We start from the raw sequence: 24,235 nt of genomic DNA on the forward strand, positions 1-24,235 counted from the left end.
TATCGGAGTTTAGAGCTTACGCTGAACAGGGAATAGATTATTCTGTTCATACTTCATATAAATAAATACTTCAGTAATAATTGCAACATGATATGTTTTAATTTAAGAAACGCACGCAAGAAAGATTAGTGTAACATCCCTTTTTTTTGGTATATTTGTTTTACTTTTAGCAATGTATTTATACAAGCAATAATTCGAATATTAAAGTTATTTGTAGATTGATTTTTGGATTAGGACTATTTCTTAAACTACTTAAGAACATCGACTAAAGTTGATTAAATGTTAACAAAGATTAAGGCACGTAAATTCCGTTATTAGTAAAAGAGGTCGATGTCAGAGGGAAAAAGTTTTTCGTTCGGTGGCAGTTATTCGGCTTTTGAAAGAAGAAAAACAGGGTGTGGGAAGGAAGTGAAGGATAAAGGGGGGCGAGACAGGAAATTCACTTTGGGAGAGAAGAAGAAGAAGAAGAGAACGAGGGAATATAACTCTCTCTCTCTCTCATAACTTTTGAGTGAACGAATTATTAATTAACGGAACGCGGAACAGAAACAATACCGAGGAGAAATAACAAAAGAGTACAATGGAAGAAGTACAAGTGGGGGAGACTTGTTTCGTGAGCTGTAATATTGCACAAGAACCAAAAGGGAGGAGAGCAATTGATCTGTAACAGAATTTATGGTGAACACCCACCAATGTTTTCTGGATAGCTACGTAGATATAAAACAATGAAAGACTTGTTCTACGGTGTGGTTGAAAATACATTGCGCAATATTATTAGCATTTAAAGAAAGAAAAAATGTCCGAAGATGTGATAGATCTTCTTGAGGTCAACAAAGACATATGAGTGAGTGTAGATAATCATGTTTAGTTCTTCATTAAATCCAAAAAAAATATTTTTTTAAACTTAAAATTGATGCTGTACCATACCATATATTAAAATGAAACTGATACTGAAGCATGAAAGTGACTATACTTGTGGCTTAATAACTCTTGGATCACCCGACTAATCGCGATCAAATTTTCAACATAGATGAGGTTCGGGCCGGGGATGGTATTTTATCATTTCACTTTGACGGTGCTATTTAGGGGAGGGGGAAGGAGAAGATATATATATATATATATATATATATATATATATATATATATATATATATATATATATATATATATATATATATATATATAATGATCAAAAATGACCGATATTAGTATAGAATCCATAGTTTTCGGGGATCACAGAGAAGAATAGTGTCACTTACAATGCCGTTTAAATCAAAATTCAGCCATGTAAATTGGCTAAATTGGGGAGGGGGAGGGGGAGGGAGATATATACATAAAAATGATAAAAATGACAGATATCATAGAGAGCTTTAGTAATAGTAAAAAGTGACTGAATATATTACTAATTTTTCTTATTTTAATCCAGCGAAGCAGGTAATTGGCGCTAGTTGTTAATAAAAGTAGTTCAAACTATTGATTAACTCTTAAACTTTTTGTCGCACTATAATATTGTTGTACGACAGAAAAGTTGGTAAAGGCAAAGAAATTATTTATCCCGTTTGCTTGTGATATTTTTTAAATACTCGTATTTTAAGTTTGAAAATAAAGAGTGATCATTCACTGAGGGAATAAGTCTCAATATGTCACACTTTGTTGAGTCGGACAATTCAGTCTTCTTCCCACAATTAACGTAACTAGCTAAAATCTTTGTCAATTAAGTGAAGAAAATCATCTGGACTTTGTTACAGGGAAAGAGGATTCGAGGACAGACATGTGTGAGAATTAGAGGTCGTCTGATTAGAGCTGCAATAATACAAACATCGACGTCTCCGCCTTTGATGTACGTAATCCCGGATTCGATTCCCAATGAGAGAGCAACTGTAAGGCAATGTCTCATGTAGCCTCGATTCTGGAAAGGGACGGTAAACTACAACAAACAATTTTTTTTAACTCTTGGGAATTGTAAAAGAGGAGCTTACATACTCTCACGATCTTCGCTTTTCTTCACTCTGTCCTGGTTAAAAAAAATAGTCCTTTTTAACAATTCCTTTAGCTATATTTATACATTTGCAAAATAAAATTTAACTTGGGCACTATTAAGGTAACTAATTATCGACTAAAGTTTCTTGAGTACGGTCGATGAATTGACCTCGTCTACCGGCGATACTGATGTATCTCCTTCTTGCTACCCACATTGCTTGCTTGCTTCCCACGTAAAGAACATTCAGAGACTGAACGATATACCACCAATGCAGGAGAACGATGCACGGAAAAAAGAAAGAAAGAAAAGAAAAGAAAGAAAGGAAAGAAAGCGGAATTTCAAATCTAGTTGTCGTTCTTTTTCTCTTGCTCTGTTCACAGACTCGTTGGTGCTAGTGAAAATTCATGTGGTGACAAAGTAGAGAGGGATTTTCTTTCTTTCTTTCTCTCACTCTCTCTTCTGTCCCTAAACCACAATAACGATGTAGTTTGCATGTATCACTATTGTCCGCCGTGAAATCCAACTTGATTGAGACGCAGTGCGACATCTAACGGCGGAGAGAAAGAGATCGAGACTCGAATATCAAAAATACGCACTGCGTTCCCCTCAAACGACCTGCTGCTAAGCATCTTCGAAGCCGCTTTTTCCCACAAAAGCCAATTGGGGAAAAAAGGTATCTGAGAGATACCGTGGAAACATTTACAGTAACATATTCTCACACAGTTTACGAATAGTTTCGTACGTGGAGGTTTTTGTTTTTAATAGATTGGAATTTCTTTTCTGAGATCGATTATAGCTTTGTCCCATGTGAGCACTTCCTCTATCCACTTGAAGCAAAATTTCCCATGTGAGTTTTGTCTTTCTTCTGAAATCAGATCTCTTATCAGCAATAACAAAGCCGTAAAATCAACCGAACAAAATACTCTTTAAGGCACTCAAACAATGCATTTTAGGAAAGTCTTATGTTTAAACAGGAAAGGATTTATATTTATTTTGAATATGCATAAACAATTTCTAGTCCATTAGTTTCCAGCAAATGTTCTACCATTACACTTCTGTTTCCAGATCTAAGTAAATTTCTCTATATTAAAGAAGTCTTTAATCTGTTTATGGACTCTGGAAGTATTTTACTGTAACACACATAAATTTGATTTCTGATATCTATGCGCATAATTTATTCATATTCACGAAGAAATTAAATGTCGAGTAAAAGCAGGGAATTCGTGTTACTATTCGGTTCAAAATCTCTTGTCGTCGCGAATTCTGTCGAGGAATTTGAAGCTTAAAATATACAAACTATAATCATGCCTGTTGTTCTGTATGGTTGCGAAACGAGTTTCTTGCTTGCTCTGAAGAAAGAACGCAGACTGAAAGTATTTGAGAATAAAATCCTAAGACGAGCATTCAGTGCCGAGAGGAACGGGAATGTCGAAAACTTAATAACGAGGAACTGCCATAATTTATACCGTTTACCAAACATTGTTAAGGTCATCAATTCTAGGAGGCTCAAGTAGGCAGGTCATGTAGCCAGAATAGAGGAAAGCAGGAACGCTTTTAAAGTTTTTACTGGAAATTCAATCGAAAAACATTCATTAGGAAGACCTAGGCGCAAATGGGAAGATAATGTTAAGGTGGATCTCAAAGAAATACAAAGTAAAAACTGGATCCAGTTGACTAAGGATAGAAGTCAATGGAGAGCTTTTGTGAACGCGGCATTGAACCTCCGGGTTCCATAGGTCATTGAGTTAATTAGTTACTCAGTATTCGGAAGTTTGAGTTTAATTCTTACTCGCTGATTCCCTAAGATAATGTGGATAACTATTTTAATGATTATAATAAAGAAAACTTTACACAGACGGATGAGATGTATGTAACTGATCAATTTCAATCTTCCTCTCCTCTCTACAAACTGGACTAAATCAAGCAAATTTGAGTACATGCACTACAAGGGGTTCACTGCTACTACCTTCCTATTATAAGCGTTTGATATTTGCTTAACGTGCCCCTAAACATGAACAGATTTTGGAAGGATTCCATTTAGGTGCATTTGCAATCCAAACGTATAATAAACTATGTTCAGAAGCAATGTAAAACCAAGGAATTTGATTCTATTAAGAACATTATTAAAAGTCAATACAAGAAGTTATAGGTTCCAGACACCGTCCCGCCTAGCATGTTTTCCTGAAAGAGATCATATACAAAATCTACTCCCGGATGCAGTAACGGGTTCGTACAATTACTCTCCAACACAACGTTCTTATGGCTAAAGGTCCGAAGTCGTCACAGAATACAACCAATTAGTTACGGCCGCAGAAAGGGGTTCAAAATTCGCGAACTTGACCATCGGCGCGGGCAGAAACTAGCTATAAAAGACTATATGAGCAGTAAATATCAGAAAAAGGCGGAAGTTACTTGCAACAGTGGACAAAGAATCGAATTATCTTTCGAACTACTGGAAAACAATATATTTTCATACTCATCATCAAAGCCGGAAGGTCCCAGTCTGTTTACCTGCTAATGCTAGGAAACTTTCTTGAAAATTTTATGGTCCCAGTTGGCTACTATTAAAATGCGAAATTGAAAATCTTGAGGTGGCAGAAATTGTAAAGTCTATTTGGATTACTAGACTTGTCAGCAACAAGTCTTCAAATTGGCTACCATTGTTGAGCGATCTAAAGCAATAGGCTAAACGACAGATGGTGGTATTTGCGGATGATTCTCTCTTAAACGTGACCTACAACGAATACTGTATACGCCTTAGATGCTATCGCAGCAAGCCCAATCTTTCAACATGCATTGTTGATCAACATAATGACTGACCGAATAAGGCGCCGTATAGTACAAGTGACCTCCGTCGCTACGCATTGAGGCAATCTTACTCGTAACGGCTACACCAAGAAAATTCTAGAGGCCGAGATCATATTCTTTCACGCAATTCCTAATGCAATATTTGATCGACCACATACACAAACTACCCTTATTTTTGGGTTAGGAAGAAAATTCGAAATCTTTCTTCCTGGATAATGATATGAAGACCTTAAGTTTAAAATTTAGTTGATATACTTTGAATGATTGTCTCTAGGCGAGTGTAGGAAAGATTTATCTCGAAAAACCACTTTTTCCGTATCTATGGCCCATGAAACGTGTAAATTCGTTTAAATATCGAATTCGATTTTTTATTACGATCAACATACTTTCTTCTCTACTTTCAGCACTCAAAAGTAAAAATAAATAAATAAATAAAATAAACTACGACACTTGAACAACGTAATTAAGTGCTTACAGGTAAGGGTTTCTGAGAACTGTTTTTAGTCGTAATTTCTGGTAAAATGAGACAGAAGAATCTTAGATTCTTCATTTTTAAATTCATTTTTTGTGTAATCGTATTAGTATGTTCTTAATAAATGCTTTGATCTTCTATGTTTCAATTCTTATGAAAGTAATTAATAGTTTTCATACTTAGAAAAATCCTGTCTAATGAAGCATGTTTTTACTTAGTACTTTCAACAAAAGTATTAAACTCTAAATGAATATTAAAATGCTAATCGTTTTCTATCTGTAGAAGAAAAACTCTCATACAAATCTCGTGGCAGCACGCTCAGCGTTTCAAAAGACATAATAATAATAATAATAATAATAATAATAATAATAATAATAATAATAATAATAATAATAATAATAATAATTTTCTTACCCACTCTTCGAGTGGAATTTTTTTTAAAGTCCATTTTCTGTCATGATGCACAATAGACATTTTCTAAACAACGTTTTGAGCGATTATGGTGAAAAACCACCCGATCTCCTGTACGCTTGTAATACGCCTTTGCTCAAACTGTTAACTGCACGATGTGAGCTAACCTGGGCAATCCTTGCACGTTTGCTAAGTTCAGAAACAAGTTGATGCGAAGAACAGTTCGGGAAACACTCAACCATTTCTTTTTTTTGTCAAGTTAAGAATTGGTGCTACGAATTCGGAGTTTCCACAGACATTATTCGCTTCCTGATATCCACGTTGCGGCGCACTTGAGCATGGCATACCCTCTATCGACCATTTGTAGCACCTATGCTACATCTGGATTTTATTTATTTATTTTGTTTTTACGAAAGACCCAAGCTTTGGTTGTGCGAATGATCACTTGATCACTTGTAGTACCTTTGCTACAAACAACGCAACACGTCAGTCACTTTTTCTTCAAGAAAGTGTGCAGTTGGAGGGTAATGACGACTTTGTAAGGATGACATCGGAAGAAGGGCTCCGGTTCGGGAAGTAAAAAAAAGGTAAGTTAATTACTTTTCTGGAAAACTTGCCTTTTTTTATTGTGAAGCAAAGAAAATATAAAACGAAGAATATGTAGAAATTAATTTTGATGTAATTTGACAGAAATAGACTTTTCACGTTATTACTTTTTTGTTTGTAGCGCAGCTGCTACATTGGGTTCTAACGACGGTTTTACATAGTAAAGCAGTGTTGATAGGCGTGTTTCATTCATGACACTAAATTGCAATATTTTCCCCCAGAAGTCATATATATATATATATATATATATATATATATATATATATATATATATATATATATATATATATATATATATATATATTCACGTGTAATATGCCATTACAGTCTAATGATATTATGTTTTTAATAGGAGGGTGCCCGAAATTTTTTGCACCGACTGTACTTGATGTTTAACAAAAAATTTCTGGCTGTTCATATAATTCGTAATATTGTTCATTATTCTATTTCAAATTAACATGGAAAAACTGTAAAAAATTCATTGGGAATGATAGTTTTGGGAATCAATATCTTTATTTATATTTTAAATTAGTTATAAGTCTTGTATATGGATTATTACAATTCTTACGGTGTCAGTGCTATCCGAAAATATAGATCCACTATTGGACGGAACTTTCCAGATCAAATAACCAATCTAAAATTCGACAGAATTTTCAGGACCACCCTTCACCTCTCTTTTAGATACCTAGGTCCTTCTAAAATCTAGTTTAATCCAGATTCTACCAAATTTTATTCGTTTCAAAGCCCCACCGCCAAAATGCTTAGTTTTGATTGGCTGATAAACCCACGCTATGATATTAGGGCGCAATTATTCCATTCCACGCCGGAAAGTGCTACTGAAGACACTGGTTTTTGTTCGTCTAACTTAAAAGTCGAAAGGACTGAGAGAAACTAAAAATAAAGGTAATATTGTGACGTTATTAACGTACAGAAAATCTCTGGAAGCTAAGGAGCCATAAATTTGCCAATTTTTATAGTAAAAAACCGGACTGTAGAGCAGAAATAGGAAGTCAACTCGGTAACGCCATGTTTTGCTAATATAATTAGTGGTGGACAGGTTCTGTGAAGTGCATCAGTTTGCTAGTTGTTCTTAGAAAGAAAAAAATCTATAAACAGTCTCGGAAGAGTAGTGTTTCTCCCTTAAAATATTCTCATCCTGAAAATTACTCCTTTTAGAGTTACGTTAGGCCTGCCCCACTGCCGATTGTGTTCGTGTATGTAGTAAATGTGATTTCTTTTGTACTTATTTAGTAATAACATGGCGGTATTTAATTTCTTTGTAGCTAGGATAGTGATCACAATGCACGTGTGAATTATCAGTAAGGGCTCCTATCTGACTCCCAAATTGGGAGTACGGCTTCCAGCGGGATGAGTTGAACATGTAGTTTGTTTCCGGGTTCCTGCCCCTTCAGGGCAGGGGTCCTATTGTTAGCTAATACTCCGATATGTCCCCTCAGGGCATTGATTAAACAGGTTGAGTAAAGAATATGATTTAGTAAATATAAGGGCCAGTTGGCCCTGTTCATTTCTTTCCTTTCGTTACCTTTCATAGAGCCGATTTAAAATGGTAAAATATGAATGTTTTCTGTGTATATTTATTAGTATAACATGTATTAATGATAGTGATGATTGGTGTGTATTGGCATGATGTGTCTTGTAGTTTAAGTAGTATGTGTATATTTGTAATGTAGTATCAGTGGTAGTGGTAGTTAAGTGATGAAAGAGTGTGTTGGACAGTGTAGTATTTACTATGCGATAAATTCTTTATTATTCCGTCATTAAGTGAACTCATACACGATATTTAATAGTGAACGTAATATAGTATAATGATTCCGTGTACAAGGTCACATTCAGTTGTTCAAGGGTTGATTACATCGTCGCTAGCCCTAGTGTCAAAAGTCAGTACTAACCGCCATTCTTCTGTCGAGGTGCTTAGTGATTCAGTTTTCATAAAATTGACCTTTCTTTCCGAAATAAAACCTAGAAGGTATAATTCACAGCCCATATGAATGTACAGTTAGGTCAAGTGACCCAAAATTAATATATTCTGAAAGTTTCAACATTCTGCATAGTCTAGAAATCGAGATATTTAAATAAATAAACAATACGTAAATTTTTAACAGAAGTCGGGCGATATGATGCTAGTTCTTCGCTTTGAAATTATATTAAATGTCCATTTTTCTTCGTGGCTGTAGAATTTCATTGTTGCTGCAGAATTTTATAAACATTAAATATTATCGCGGATAATTCTATTTCAGTGAACATACGTAGGATTTTTTTTTCGTTCTTAATAAAGCTACCAGGTATTACATAGTATTGTGTGTGTGTGAAAGAGTCTTGAGTTCGAGTGAGGTTGTCGTGCGGTGATCGGAGCGGGAAATGTTTGTAGTGATTATAGATTTTAAAGTATTATGATGAAATGTGTAAATAGGCTGGGCGTAGATAGAGGAAACAGGGTGTTTGTAGAATATAGCGTCGTGGCAAATGAATATTAATGTGAATATGAATATAAAGTGTATGAATATTGTAGTAAATGAATATAGAATATAGGACACCCATATAGTTAAATATATAGTAGCCCAGTGAATACTTCGCCGCGTGTTGATATATAGATATTGAATAGATACGTGTAGCTACAAACATCTCAGGTTCTGATCCCTGCACCATAATATCACGCGGACCGGAGGGCGATATATAGTCGGACTATGGTAATACTTTGTAGTTTAATGTGTTATAGTAATAATCAACCATAGTAATACCATCTGATAGAATGGGTAGCATCATATAATCGCTGACTAGACATATTGAATAATAAATTATGAGAAGACAGTAGCAGTTATACAACAGGGCTGTAGTGAATTATATTTTCTGGTCGGTTTTAAAAATAGAATGTACCACTCCGTGAGATTTTTTTTTTCTTCACGTTACCTACTCAGGCTAGCTTATAATGTTCATGGAGGCGACATTCCTGATAAGGTTACAGAATCAAAACAATTAGTTATTGAAATTTATTTATCGCGTACCCGGATGTCGACCCCTAGTCCCTTTAAGTATTTTCATTTCTTTTCTTAGTTTAATTAGACGAGGGAAATTAACGACATCCCAGACCGTGGCGTGTCTGCGCAGGGTAGCTATCGGTGAGGTTTGGCATAGAAATCACCGATCCAAAATTCAGTTTATTTAATTTTTTTTTATTTCGGCAAATCATTAGTTAGGGATATCTTAGATAATACTTCTATTCTAGTTTCATTACTGTCCTCGAACCTTCTTAGTTTTTCTAAGGGGTCGAATATTTTTTTTTACTTAGAGATTTCAAAATTGGGGACGCAGTTATTACCTGACCAGGATAGCAGTGCGGTTTTGGAAGGATGGCGCTGCTGTTGTGTTTACATCAGATTGATGGCAAGCGCGGTGGGACAGGGGAGCGGAGAGTTTCATTCTGCAGTGTATCCAACGGTATTTAAAAGTTGCAGTTTGGATGTTATGCATAGCCTAATCTCTTTCCGCTTAATAAAGAACGTCGTAAGTTGTGTGGTTGTAATGAACCATTCCTGCAGTAATGCAGATGTATTGTGGATAGTGATATATGAATGGAAATTACCAATTTAAGAACAACATAGAACAATTGACAATTCAGTGAGCTTCTACCATGTATTAAGCAGATTGTATAAAAATTGATTACGTTTTATTCGATGTCATTATAAAACAGGAGCAGCCTGCAAAACGCTACTCACTAATTTGTTCGCAAGTTAATGTGGAGGGTGTATTTTTGTTGTAGTTGTCTTTTGCTTGTTACTTAAAATTTTCTGCAAATAACTTCAATAACTTTTGAAACTGTGTCTTAGCTTGAGCCAGAGGCGGATCCAGGCTGAATGTTTGGGGGGCGGTCATTCGAAGTCAAATCAAGGTAAGAGTGTATTACAAATAAAAAAAAGTAAAACAACTTTAGTAAAGAAGAAGTAGCTATTTTCTGCAATTTCTAGAACAGAAATGGCCACCTGCGATTTCGAAGGTGGACATTTTATTGCGCAAGAACGCCAATGTAAGTAATTTCTTGCAATTTATTGCTTTATTTGACTTCTGCAACGTAAAAAAGTAAGGCCTACCTATTTTAAGTTTTATTTTACATTTATAATACAAAAGTGAAAATTCTTATATTTTATTTTTAAAATAAAAAATATCCTATTCTGGGGGGAGGCAATCGCCCCGGCCCCTGGATCTGCCCATGACTTGAGCATATGCGTGAAGTGATTTATTACGAACAGGACAAGAAGAACTGTGATAGATTGATTACAAGTAATCCGGTTAGAAACACTGCTGCTTGCATTTTAGTTCCAAAACCGGCCGCCCGCACTCGTTCGCTGGTCAGGATATACCTGGTCCCTTTCCCCCTCTCCTTTTATCCTGCTGGTCTGGGCCGGATACGGGGATCGGATTTCAATCTTACAAGCAAACTCTTGTGGGATTGGGATCTGATGGACACAAAACTTGCATCCTTGGCAGCAGGGCGCCCCTTGAGTCTACGTATTTGAGTAGACCACCCTTTTGGCATATTAAGGATATTTTGACTATGGATTTGTTGAGAGCGAAATTCGACTTCTATCTTTGTAGCGTTAGTTATTTCTCACTTAAGTCTTTGGCGCCCCTATTCTTCGTCTTCCTTCTTCTCTATCCCTCTCTCTGTCTTCATTACTACGAGATTTTTTTTTTCAAATTTTCAACCTTCCCCCCCCGATTTTGAACTTGTTGCTTACAATTTATTTAACGTACAACTCTGATCTGAAATTACCAGCTGAGACGTTGCAAGACACGATTCATAGATAAAGTAGATAATAATTGGGTCCTCCGTCACATTTTGACCTATCGCTGAAATGAACAAAGACTTAGTATTTGACGACACTTCGATTACGTTCTTTCACCGTCGTTCCTCTTAAGTTTTTTTTTGTAATCCGTTGGTCACTTTCCTTTTCCGTTTTGGTTTTCGATTACCTTGTAGTTGATCTGGGCCCAGAAATTGTATTTTGGTTTATCTAGTTATATTTTTAGAAATGCTCTGTGTTACGTGCCTGCATCATAAAGTTTTTTTTTCATTATTTAAGCACGAATTTAGTATATAAAAGTTAAAAATTTATAGACGCGCGGTATCAGATAAAACTCAATTCTTTTCCAAATGTAATGTTGGAAGTCATTTGTTTTTTTTCTTGGACAATGTTGCAACCTTTTAAAAAAAATTATTGTTGGGGTGATTAATTTAAATGTGTGCGCATTTATTATAAATATATATATATATAGAGAGAAATGAATACGTCGAAATGTATATGTAATTAGTATGTGAATATGATTTTAAAGTAAAAGTATGATATTAAATGTATTATGAATATATGTAAGAGCGCTCGTGTCTGTTCCCCCTAAACGTGTATTGGTTGCTATAGTTTTACCAGTGAGTTTTCTGACGAATTTAAGAATGTAGATTTTGTCGAGAATACCGCCGTGCACTTAAATAATTTTCCTTTTCTTCTGAATCAATGTAAATGATAACCTATGTAATTATGTAATGGCATGCATTAAAAAGTAACGGCAGGTCTAAACGTAACCCATACCATAACGAATATTATCCCTGAACTACCAACCTAAAACTATTGTGGAAAGTGCACCTTGAATCCTTCTCACCTGCATATGTATCCTATGACTTGACCAGTTTTTTTTTCTTCTATCCTCAATTTGAACCATCATACTCCGTACACCTGTGGAAGATCGTTTTTTTTTTAATTAAATCCGAACCATGCATATAAACATATACGAAAGTGATCCTAATGAAAGGTCTCATGACGTGTCCCAGTGTTGGATAAATAATTTGAAATTATTCGATTAATAAGTTTGGAAATAGACCGTCTAAGAGGAGAAACATCCTCTGGTGAAAGTGATTTTCTCGAAATCCCTAGATGGGTGAAACGTAGCAGTGTGCGATTGCAGATATAAACTGTTAAGAGTTATAAACCAAGTATAGACGACGAAGGGTTTTGTAAACCAATAGATATATATATATAGAGAGAGAGATATATATATAAACACGAACGAAGTTAAATGGAGCGAAATGTTTTGGACATTACGAGTAGTGCGTGATTTGTGATTTGAACGCTCAAAATTATTAATATTTTAATGTCTCGACGTGAGGTAGAGACTCATAAGTTCTGATACACTTAAAAGTTTTTTTTCTTTCCTCTTTGTCCAATTTTTTTTAAGTGAAATAAGTGTCTTCTTTGCGTATGTCGCAAATCATAATTTTGCTTTAGCATGCCTAAGATATGATATATGTAATAATTCCTTTTTCTTTTCTTTTGTCAATATGATTGAATATATAAAAATTTACTAAAATATAACACTATGTACTCTATTAATATATAACTAAGAATTTGTGCTTTTAATATTTTTTTTCATAATTATTTGTTTGTCCTTTCTTTTCACTATGAATGTAATAAACTATTTGTACCCTTGTAGCTAGTTGATTTTCCTTTAAACATATATACACTGTCCTGAGTGAGTGAGCGTGTGAATGCATGATAGATTTAATTTAAGTAATTTTAGTGATATCATTTGTCATATTAACATCTGTAATATATGTGTCATGTTTTAACATATGTGTTAAGGTAAATAACCTAGGTCATGAAGGACCGTCACTAACGGTTTAAATCGGCTCGAGGAGTGAAGCAAAAATAGCAGGATAAGCCTAAATACGACATCTTTCTTCCAGGAAGTTGAGACTTTTATTGATACGACACATAAATTTATATTGAGTTTATAAGTTTGATCTTTTTTTCTCTTGGCTAATTCATATGTGTGGTCGATCCTAGAGGACAGAGTTCAGATGCTGGATGGTTATCAATCACCGGTCGGAATAACATTACAAAGAATTAAATTTCACTTTTCTCATTTCCAGGTCTAGGTCTGGGCAACCCCATGATCGTGGTGCCTGGAGCTAGGTCTGGGTGGTATGAGGGAACATGTGTCTATTCTAAAGCATTCCAAAATTGATTAGTCGTTAATAACATTTAGAATGATTCATCTTTCAAGGACTTTCCCAACTTCTTGCTATATTTCCGGAATTATCCAGTAATCTGTTTCTTACTAAAATACCCTATTTCTTTTCTTTCTTCTTTTCCTACCTCCTTCTTCTACCCTTCTACTTTCTTCTCTTTCTTTCCTATTTCTAAATGAAAGAAAACGGAGTCATGACAGAGTAGTCGCTATTGGCACGGTCAATAAATTGCTTCGATGAGTTTTCTTCGGGAGTCCGATATGGAATAATTAACAATAACAAAAGGTTTATTGGAAGTTACTTTATTGGAGAATAATCTGGATTTCAATCTGTAAGTGATCTTTCGTAATTCGTCCTCGTTAAAGAGAATTAATTTGTAGCGACTCCTCTACAACTATTACATTGCATTCTTATCTTCGTTTACTACTACATCTTTTTTTTTTTTACGTTTTCTTTCACACGTGCCTGAAGTTGGCCCCCCCACCTGTCCCAAATTACATCAAATATTGCACATCGTTAGTGCATCGTTAGTGCACGTTAGTGCACTCAGAACTAACGTTAGTGCTATCAGCGTTTACGAGATATTGAAGATTTTTGGTGGGGGGGGGCAACTTCATATGAAGTTAGCCCCCCACCCATCTTTATGCAGACAGGTTTTCACAAAACTTAGCACATCGTTAGTGCATCGTTAGTGCACTTAAACACACTAAGCACCACTGTTAGTGCTAACATATTTTGGGATTTATTCAAGATTTTTGGTGGGGGGGCCAACTTCAGAAATATCAAATTCTATACAAATAGAGGTAGAAACATAGAGTTAACGGCAATCGTTAGTGCATCGTTAGTGCATCTAAACGCACTAAGCACTAACGTTAGTGCTAACATATTTTGGGATTTATTCAAGATTTTTGGTGGGGGGGCCAACTTCAGAAATATCAAATTCTATACAAATAGAGGTAGAAACATAGAGTTAACGGCAATCGTTAGTGCATCGTTAGTGCACCTAAACGCACTAAGCACTAACGTTAGTGCTAACATATTTTGGGATTTATTCAAGATTTTTGGTGGGGGGGCCAACTTCAGAAATATCAAATTCTATACAAATAGAGGTAGAAACATGGGGTTAACGGCAATCGTTAGTGCATCGTTAGTGCACCTAAACGCACTAAGCACTAACGTTAGTGCTAACATATTTTGGGATTTATTTAAGATTTTTGGTGGGGGGGCCAACTTCAGAAATATCAAATTCTATACAAATAGAGGTAGAAACATGGGGTTAACGGCAATCGTTAGTGCATCGTTAGTGCACTTAAACGCACTAATTACTAACGTCAGTGCTACAATATTTTGGGATTTATTCAAGATTTTTGTTGGGCGGGCCAACTTCAGAAATATCAAATTCTATACAATTAGAGGTAGAAACATAGAGTTAACGGCAATCGTTAGTGCATCGTTAGTGCACCTAAACGCACTAAGCACTAACGTTAGTGCTAACATATTTTGGGATTTATTCAAGATTTTTGGTGGGGGGACCAAGTTCAGAAATATCAAATTCTATACAAATAGAGGTAGAAACATAGAGTTAACGGCAATCGTTAGTGCATCGTTAGTGCACCTAAACGCACTAAGCACTAACGTTAGTGCTAACATATTTTGGGATTTATTCAAGATTTTTGGTGGGCGGGCCAACTTCAGAAATATCAAATTCTATACAAATAGAGGTAGAAACATGGGGTTAACGGCAATCGTTAGTGCATCGTTAGTGCACTTAAACGCACTAATTACTAACGTCAGTGCTACAATATTTTGGGATTTATTCAAGATTTTTGTTGGGCGGGCCAACTTCAGAAATATCAAATTCTATACAATTAGAGGTAGAAACATAGAGTTAACGGCAATCGTTAGTGCATCGTTAGTGCACCTAAACGCACTAAGCACTAACGTTAGTGCTAACATATTTTGGGATTTATTCAAGATTTTTGGTGGGGGGACCAAGTTCAGAAATATCAAATTCTATACAAATAGAGGTAGAAACATAGAGTTAACGGCAATCGTTAGTGCATCGTTAGTGCACTTAAACGCACTAAGCACTAACGTTAGTGCTATAATATTTTGGGATTTATTCAAGATTTTTGGTGGGGGGGCCAACTTCAGAAATATCAAATTTTATTCAAATAGAGGTACAAACATGGGGTTAACGGCAATCGTTAGAGCGTGATTTGTGCACTTAAATGCACTAAGCACTAACGTTAGTGCTGCCACATTTTGGGATTTATTCAAAATTTTTGGTGGGGGTCAACTTCAGAAATATCAAGTTCCATACAAAGTGTCAGTATTTTCAGGAAGCACTAACGAATGCACCAATTACTTTGTTAGTGATTGAAGTGGGCGCAAATTCACGCTGACCACCAAAGATAATTTACTAGTAGCATCTACACTAATTAAGCACTAATGTTAGGGGTTGGTGCACGAAGAAGCACTAACGATGCACTGAGGATTGTACTAGAAGTGATCATTAGTGCTTTTTAATTTGGCAGAAATTTGACACTTGATAAACTCCCCTTAAATTTCTTATGTGAGTTTCCTCAGATGTAAGTGGTCAATACTATACTAATAGTGAAGCACTAACGAAACTGAAAATATTTTTTAGAACCACGAACGATGCACTAACGAACGGCTTTAATTTTTCGTTATTGGTTGAAGTGGAGGCGCCAAGTTCATGAAGGCTACCAAAGGGTTTTTTTTTTTACTTGTAGGACCTACATTAATGAAGAACTAACGTTAGGTGTTAGTGCGGTATGAAGCATTAACGATTTCAGTAGAAGAGGTCATTAGTGCTTTTGATTTTGGCGGAAATTTGACGCAATGAAAAATTCCCCATGAATTTCTTATGGGATTTTTGTGGCATATAATTGGCCATATCTACATCAATAGTTAAGCATTAACGGAACTGTGGGTGTTTTGCAGAAGCGCTAACGATACATTAACGAATGGACTTATTTTTCGTTAGTGCTTGAAGTGGGAACCAAATTCACGCTTACCCGCAAAGGTTTTTTACTTGTAGCACCTATACTAATGAAGCATTTAACTTAGGTGTTGGTGCACTAGGAAGCACTAATGTTACAAGTAAAAAAAAACTTTCGAAATTAGCGTGAAGTTAGCCCCCACTACAAGCACTAACGAAAAAATAGTTTTATTCGTTAGTGCATTGTTAGTACCTTTAGAAGATACAAGTAGTTTCGTTAGTGTTTCACCATTAGTGAGGATATGGCCAATTATAAGTCAGAAAACTCCCATAAGAAACACATGGGGAATTATTCATTGTATCAAATTCCCATCGCATTCAAAAGCACTAATTACCTCTGTTAGTGCAATTGTTAGTGCAGTGTAAGAGATTCTTAGAGCACAAACACCTAACGTTAGTGCTTCATTAGTGTAGGTGTTACAAGTAAAAAAAAACTTTGGGGAAGTCAGCGTGAATTTCGCACCCACACTTTAAGCACTAACGGAAAAATAGTGCCATTCGTTAGTGCTTCTATAAAACACTAACAATTTCATTAGTGCATCACTATTAGTGTAGTTATGGCCAATTATATATCACGAAACTCACAAGAAATTTATGGCAAATTATTTATTGAATCGTATTTCCGCCAAATTCAAAATCACTAATGATCTCTTCTAGAGCAATCGTTAGTGCATTGTTAGTGCTTCTTAGTGCATCTACACCTAAGGTTAGTGCTTCATTAGTATAGGTGCTACAATTAAGATACCTTTTGAGGCCAGAGTGAACTTAGCGCCCCCACTTCAAGCACTAACTAAAAACTTAGTGCCATTCGTTAGTGGATTGTTAGTGCTTCTAGAAAACACTAACAGTTTAGTTAATACTTCACTATTTAGTTATGGCTAATTACATGTTACGAAACTCACATAATAAATTTATGGGAAATTTTACATTGCATCAAATTTCCGTCAAATTCAAGAGCACTAATGATCTTTTCTAGTGCAATCGTTAGTGCTTCTAGAAAATACTATCAGTTTCGTTAGTACTTCAATATTAGGGTAGCTATGGACAATTACATGTCACGAAACTCCCATAAGAAATTTATTGGGAATTTTTAATTGCATCAAATTTCCGCCAAAGTCAAAAGCACTGATGATATCTTTTAGTGCAATTGTTAGTGGTTCTTAGTGCACCAACCCCTAACGTTAGTACTTCAATAGTGTAGGTGCTACAAGTACAATATCTTTGGAGGGCACGGGAACTTGCCCCAACTTCAAGCACTAACAAAAAATTGATGCCATTTGTTAGTGGATCCTTAGTGCTTCTAGAAACCACTAAAGGTTTGTATGGACTTTGATATTTCTGAAGTTGGCCCGCCCAACAAAATCTTGAATAAATCCCAGAATATGGTAATGCTAACGTTAGTGTTTACTGCATTTAAGTGCACAAACGAAGCACTAACGATTGCTGTTAACCCCATGTTTCTACATCAATTTGTACGGAATTTTATATTTCTAACATTGACATCTAACCAAAAATCTTGAATAAATCCCAAAATACAGTAGAACTGACATTAGTGCTTACTGCGTTTAAGTGCACTAACGATGCACTAACGATTACCGTTAATCCTGTTGCTATCTCTATTTGTATAGAATTTGATATTTCTGAAGTTGGCCCCCACCCACCAAAAATCTTGAATAAATCCCAAAATATGTTAGCACTAACGTTAGTGCTTAATGCGTTTAGGTGCACTAACGATGCACTAACGATTGCCGTTAACTCTATGTTTCTACCTCTATTTGTATAGAATTTGATATTTCTGAAGTTGGCTCCCCCACCAAAAATCTTGAATAAATCCCAAAATATGTTAGCACTAACGTTAGTGCTTAGTGCGTTTAGGTGCACTAACGATGCACTAACGATTGCCGTTAACTCTATGTTTCTACCTCTATTTGTATAGAATTTGATATTTCTGAAGTTGGCCCCCCACCAAAAATCTTGAATAAATCCCAAAATATGTTAGCACTAACAGTGGTGCTTAGTGTGTTTAAGTGCACTAACGATGCACTAACGATGTGCTAAGTTTTGTGATATCCTGTCTGCATAAAGATGGGTGGGGGCTAACTTCATATGAAGTTGGCCTCCCCACCAAAAATCTTCAATATCTCGTAAACGCTGATAGCACTAACGTTAGTTCTGAATGCACTAACGTGCACTAACGATGCACTAACGATGTGCAATGTTTGATGTAATTTGGGAGAGGTGGGGGGGCCAACTTCAGGCACGTTATATATTCATTTGTCTAGCTATTGTGAGGCTAAAATTTTAGATTTCATTTACTATAATTTGAAAGCAAATAGAAAGAGTTATTAATAGTTTTTCCTAATAATAATACAGGATGTATCAAAAAATTTACAACTTTGAAAACTCATATTGATCTATTCATTTATCTTACAGATATGGTTTTGATGTTATTTTGTAGCAAAATACATCAAAGTTTGTCTCACGTGGTATACTAGTTCATTAACAAGCCACCGCAAGCGATAGCGGCAATCGCAGAGAAATTAAGCGGCATTTATTTTCCTTTGTTCAAAGCTGTCCCGGATACTGACATATCAGATCTTTTGGATATTATTGATGGGAACATATCTGATCTTTAACTACCTGAAATCAGTGATAATGATGATTACATCCCGAGCCAAAATGAAAATGAAAGCAGTTCAGAGGGTGAAGAAGAAAACCAAACACGCGACCAGATAATAACGCATTACTACAACACGGTTGCGGTTGATCTCTTAAACACGGTTATTTCAAAGTATGCTATGCTAGCAAGGCAAGTGGACAATTAGAGTTATCTACCCCTTTTTTGACTCTTGCTGCAGTATGGCATGAGTATCGCAGTTGCCAAATCTAATACCGAGGAAAGATGTTCTTGATTACTTTGAATTCAGAATGGTAATTGTTGAAGAGTTGATATATCCAGTGAGAAGTGCCCATACATCCCTACAAATTGAAGAACTGTGCCTATCTTTCCCCATTGTACTTTTTGGAAGTGAGGGGACGCTATAGATATTGTTGGAAGTAGGAGAACGGCGTCCTCCCGGGCTCCTTCTCTCTTTTACCCTGATGCCAACAGAAATTTTTTTCAGGAGCTTTGTGTATTTCAACATACTGTCATCAACATATGTAAACATACGTAAAAGTTTAGTAAATAAAAGTTTAATGTAAACACTAAATGGTTAAAGTGTAATGTACATGCTGAAACAATGTTTATTCTATGCCGGCTATCACCCCAAATGGAAGTATTTAAATATTACAATATGAAAGGGTGTAAAATTACGGCATTATTATTTACTAGAATATGTAAACACTTGAAAGTATCATCATTACAACCCATTGTAGCACCTATGCTACATGACGTCAGAAGGCAACTAATACAAATATTTTGAAAAAATAAATATTTTTTTGTGTATTCAATCTCAAAGTAAATGTTACAAAAGGATTCACTGAAATTTGAGTTGTAGATGATTTTTGGGTCGATAGAGGTTACACCGTCCTATACCAGTAATCCCAGCAATTTTCAATGTTTCTACGTCGCTTCCTAGTGGATATTCATTTTTCATTTTTTACCAGTGTATTTTGTAGGTTGTATGATTGATAGTTTGATATCCACTTTCAGCATCTAACTGTATGAGATGTTTCCACTGCTTGAAATAAGATCACTTAGTCATTAACAACTACATGGTCATTTAGTCAAGAGTGAGTACATTAAACCGGGGGCAGCGATTGCTCAATGGTAGAGCGTTCACCTCTAGTGCGTGGGTACATGGTTCGATCCCCGCTCGCGCCAACTGAACTTTGTCATGGACAAACAGCATGTGCGTCGGTTTTCTCAGGGTTCTCCTGTTTCCTCCCACTTTATTCATTCTATCATTGCGTTTCTCATCATCACCGACTCCTTTAGCCTAGCCGGCATAAGTGTGAGACGTGAAATGTAAAGATTTCATTTCATTTCATTAAATCGGGGATGAAGCCCGAGACCAAGCATACAGAAACTTTATCCGTAGCCCTAAGCGGTCATTTCTATTTTGTAATGTTCTTCTTTTGTGTGTTGTTGGTTGTACGGTCAGCCCGTAGTTACAAACTACACATCACATCATTAGTAGTTGATTGTGTTTGCCAGAGATTGAATAGGTAAAAAATGACGTACTTCCGCCAGTACATCCGAGATAATTGGTTTCCGGTGAATTTTAAAGAAATGTGCTACATATAGAACTTAACAATACAATGGATACTTCAAACATGAGAAACTTCCTCCAGTACTTCCAGGGTATTTTTTTTCCTGCCTCTATATTAATTTACATTATTTCATTGAAAGTAGAACCCAATTACAAACAGCACATTTACAGTATATACTTCAAGTAAATTGTTTAATTTTTTAAAAAATGTATACACAAAGTATTTTCTCCATTTCAAAGTGTAATGTATGGAAGTTAGTGTAATGTATGGTTATATTTTACATTAAATAATAAATGGAAGAAAAATTATAGTGTTGGTTAAGTTCTGTACACAAGAAATTTAAAGTAAAATTAATCAAAGATAATCAGATAAAAACATAAGTAATTGCACAAAAACAAATGTAGAAAAACGTGTAGAGCTATGTTTACTTACCAAACACGTTGTGTCGTGCTGCAAATATATAACTCTTGGAACCATGCAAGTGTTTTGTTCAAATCGTTATTTTAATGACTGGTCAAACCTTTTCAGCACCGAGGATATATAAAATGTAGATCTACAATTTAAGATGGAATCGAAGTGTTATGCACGATAAATGCTTCTCCACCGGAAATCGAACGTGGAACGCATTTGCACTGGCTACTAGATCAGTGGGGAAAGCTCCATACGCATTTTAATGATAGCAAAAATAAGTCTTTGTCTTTGAGCTTTACGTCCCACGTTTATGCCCGCTAGGCTAAAGGAGACGGTGATTATGAGAAATGAATGAAATGGTGGAATGAAGAAAGTTTGAGGAAACTGGAGAACCCCGAGAAAACCAATCATACGGTGTTTGTCCACCACAAAGTTAACTTGTGATAGCAAAAAAAGGGAATGAAAAATTTTCGGTCCTATATCTATCAAGACAATACACAGGGAAGGAGAGGAGGAATAGGGGCCAGAGTCTGAGGGAACAACAAGTATCCCTACTTAGTCCTAATAGCCCACTTTGTGACTATTTTATGATTTCAGGAAATATTTAATACAAGATTATATCCGGTTGTTATTTTATTTACTTATTTATATTTTAATGGTGGTATATGCTTCAGTAGTTTTTGGCCTCTCCTCCAACGATGGCTAGTCCTTTCTTTGTGGTACCATGATCCAGATCGTGACCTGCTGTATTGTCAATTTCTTCATGAGACCCGGGTTACTCGAGGAAACCCCGGCCTTACATTTGATTGATGAGCATAGGTAGTACACGATCGTCGATAATGCCTGGAGAAGCTCTATTGTTGCAGCTTCTGCCTCGAATGTGAGACTGAAATTGTGTTTATGGATATGAATATGAATTTTTTAAAGTTTTGGTGTTTTATTCTTTTCTAGTTGTGTGTAAGGCAGAGTCTATCGTATTTGATAGAGTTCGACTTCTTTTTGACAGAACTGGATGTTGATGCTGTAGATGGTAGCTGGAAGGATGGTGGGGCCAAAGAAATGATGGTATCACTGAGAAACTTATATCTGGCATAAGTTTTTCTGGTAGCTGTTATGTGTTTAATCTTTTGCAGGATGCTGTATACGAATTTGCGACGTTGAGTCCAGAATGTTTGTGAATGAAGGTTCATAAGTTCCAAGATGTATGGAGACCGATGTTTTCATGAAGGTAGATGATCTTACTATCACAGGTATGTTAGGTGATTGGTCGAGCAGCGTAGTTTTGTGTAATTGCAGTTTCTTCATACATGACCTGAGTGCATGCTTTCATGCGGATTGGGTGTAGAGGAAAATTAGCCGCTCCGTGATCATTTTGCAATTGTAGTTCACTTGGGCTCAGAAACGTGTTCATTAACCTCATTGGACTCGGGTTCATTAAGGGTTTGGCTCAGTTTTACTATTGTCAATTAGGAATAATCATAATGGGGCTCGGGGCCACGGTGGCTCAGTCGTAGAGCGTTCACCTCTGGTGCATGGGGTCCCTGGTTCAATCCCTGCTCGCGGCAAGTGGACTTTGTAGTGGACAAACACCGTGTGCGTGGGTTTCCTCGGGGTCCCCCCGTTTCTTCCCACTTCCTCATTCCACCATTTCATTCATTTCTCATCATCACCGTCTCCTTTAGCCTAGCTGGCATAACCGTGGGAAGTAAAACTCAAAGATTTCATTTCATTTCATGCTCGAGCTCGGTACCAAATTATAGGATTTTCTCTCACACATTCTCACGCCCAATTATTGAATTTGAGAGACGAGCTTCCGACTTTGAACGTTTCTGCTATGATCTGCCATTTTACCTCCATTTTACATATTCTTCTAATTGATGACTTAAAAAAAAAGTATTTGTAGAGTACTTGTTCTTCTGAAGTTATTGCCAGTGATATATGGGCTTATTCAACGCTAAATTCTATGAAGCACATTTAGCCGTGCTTGCTCAGAAGGAAGACCCAAGATATAATTAGGGGCGTCATTTGAGGAGGGCTGGGATGATTATCCCTCCTGAGTTTTATAAACATGTGTTTTTAATATATTATGTGCTAATACACTAATGAAAAGAAACATGAAAGTCTTATTTTGGTGGACATCCTTGTCACCCACTAGCAAAACCTAAAATGACCTTACTGGTTAAACATAGAACAACAATAGTTATTATACATAACAAACTTTGCATACACAATTTGCTTAATAAAGAAAGAACAATATATTGTAGTATACCATAATTAAAACCCTGAAATTAGTAAATGTTTAGATTTTGTATTATGTAAAATGTCATTTGAAGACTGATTTGAATATAGAACAATAAATTCCTAAATTGAGTGGATTATGTCAGGATTGTTTCCAAAAACTAACTCAGATTATTAAGACAAGCCCTAAACTTATTTTATTCTACCAGACAGACATGTGAAGCAGTCACAGAAGGCAGTGAGAAGGTACTTACATCGCGATACTTTGTAGCTGAAGTAGACCTCGAAGAAGTAATCATCACTACGACTTACATAACTAACTATGAGCTGATAGTCAAGTGAATTCAGAGGAAGTTTTTTATTTATTTATTTATTTATTTATACGAAACGTATGAATGCAATTCGCATGCTTTTCATTTTCCCTTGTCTGAAAGTTTCACGTGTTCGTCTGGTTGAATAAAATAAGTTTTGGGTTCGTATCAATAATCCGAATTAGATTTTGGAAACCACGATGATTTAGTCCGCTCATTCAGACAATTGGTATTCCGTATTCACGGCAGTCTTAAAATATTTATATGAATTTACAAAATACAAAATTTTAAAAATATTCACTAATTTAAGGTGTGGACTCCAAAAGAGTCTAAGTCAATTTTTGTCAATTTTGAGATACTGGTTCTATTAAGTTCCATTTCAGCATCTCCGTATATTGATCAGGGTTTCATGCCAAAACGCTGTCAAGTCAAATTAGTTGTAGGCAAAAGAAAACAGCATTGTTTTCCAAAATATCCTTAGTTAACAGTATTCTCTGAAGTTATTTTCTGACTCATGCTAAAATAACTTATAAAACTCTTGCTATAGATGATAATATCATTGTTAGCTTACGAAAAGTAGGCAATTACAATTTTCTTTTATGTAGATTACTTTTATCCCACAGACATAGAATGATGGGAACACACAAAAATATCACTTCCTGAAAAACTCACTTTTTTTTTTGACTTAGGCTCTTTTGGAATTGAGCTCTTCAATTACAAT

General features: G+C 35.7%; 1 protein-coding gene across 5 annotated transcripts in view; it reads right to left on the reverse strand.

The window, feature by feature from the left end:
* RhoGAP100F (Rho GTPase activating protein at 100F) overlaps positions 1 to 24,235 on the reverse strand; it is a 1,104,624-nt gene that overhangs the window by 285,377 nt on the left and 795,012 nt on the right. The gene's annotated exons all lie outside the window — the stretch shown is intronic.

This window comes from Thermobia domestica, chromosome 16 (genome assembly GCF_964235325.1).
Source record: "Thermobia domestica chromosome 16, izTheDome1.hap1.1, whole genome shotgun sequence".
Classification (NCBI taxonomy): domain Eukaryota; kingdom Metazoa; phylum Arthropoda; class Insecta; order Zygentoma; family Lepismatidae; genus Thermobia; species Thermobia domestica.